Consider the following 1,151-nt stretch of genomic DNA (forward strand, 5'->3'; position numbering starts at 1 on the left):
AAGAACTTGCGAAGCAGATAGCATCCATCAAGCTGACGCACAAATCGAAAGACGATCGTCTCGGTAAATTGCAGGTAACCGCAGCTTGATATTTATTATTTGTTTTTCTTTAGCCTCGAATCGCTCTGGAATTTTAATGAAAAGTTTTTTTCTCTTTCGTTTAAGAGACTACTGGCGGGGCAGGCGGACAATATTGAAACTTTGGAAAATACGGCGAAGAAAGACAGAAAAGCGAACGAAGACATCCGACGGACGGTCGATTCGTTGCACGGATCGACGACAGCGTTGACAAAGAAGGTGGAAGAAATGGGAGCCATCGGTGGAACCGGGGGAAGAGGAGGAGGAATACTCCGCGGACCCGCGCAACAACAGATTTCGAACATGCAGAAGGAAATGGACATCCAATCCGCGCAGCTGTCGGAACAGAATTTGCGTTTTCAGATTCTGGAAACAGCCAGCTACGACGGCGTGCTGATGTGAAAGATAAATTCCGTGCGTAGAAGGAAGCAGGAAGCGGACAGCGGCAAAATCGTGTCCCTTTACAGCCAACCCTTCTACGCCGGTCGGTTCGGATACAAGATGTGCGCCCGAATCTATCTGAACTGCGACGGAATGGGCAAAGGGACGCACGTTTCCATGTTCTTCGTCGTCATGAAAGGAGACTACGACGCCCTACTCAAATGGCCGTTCGATCAAAAAGTGACGATGCTGCTGCTCGACCAGGACGACGGAAAGCTCACGCTCTCGGACAGCTTCAAACCGGATACTCGAAGCAGCAGCTTCAAAAGACCGACCGGCAACATGAACATAGCTTCCGGGTGCCCTCTCTTCGCTTCTCAGGACATCCTGAAAAATCCCGTTTACGTCAAAGACGACACAATGTTTCTGAAGATGATCGTCGACACGAACGGTCTGTACGTTTGACGTCACAGCAAGTTTTGCCAAGTCTCGTCTGCCAAATTTCCATTAGGAACCGTTCGCAGTAGGCGAAGAGTGTCTTCCACCGCTCGTCGATTATCTTATCCGATTCCATGAAGGAGGAGAGTCTTTGCCCGAAAGAGCAAACCTCGTCCGGGTCTTCGCAGCTCTTCAGTCTCTGTTCCACGCTGAGGTACAACCTCTCCATCACAGAATCGTGGCCTTGGACGGTG

At 50.1% G+C, this 1,151-nt stretch overlaps 1 pseudogene; it reads left to right on the forward strand.

Annotated features, from left to right (window-relative positions):
• Nucleotides 1-924, forward strand: part of LOC117122360 — a 1,897-nt pseudogene extending 973 nt beyond the window's left edge.
• Nucleotides 925-1,151: the final 227 nt, after the last annotated feature.

The sequence above is a fragment of the Anneissia japonica genome, unplaced genomic scaffold (genome assembly GCF_011630105.1).
Source record: "Anneissia japonica isolate Jap-2015-1 unplaced genomic scaffold, ASM1163010v1 scaffold4402_len14178_cov158, whole genome shotgun sequence".
NCBI lineage: Eukaryota > Metazoa > Echinodermata > Crinoidea > Comatulida > Comatulidae > Anneissia > Anneissia japonica.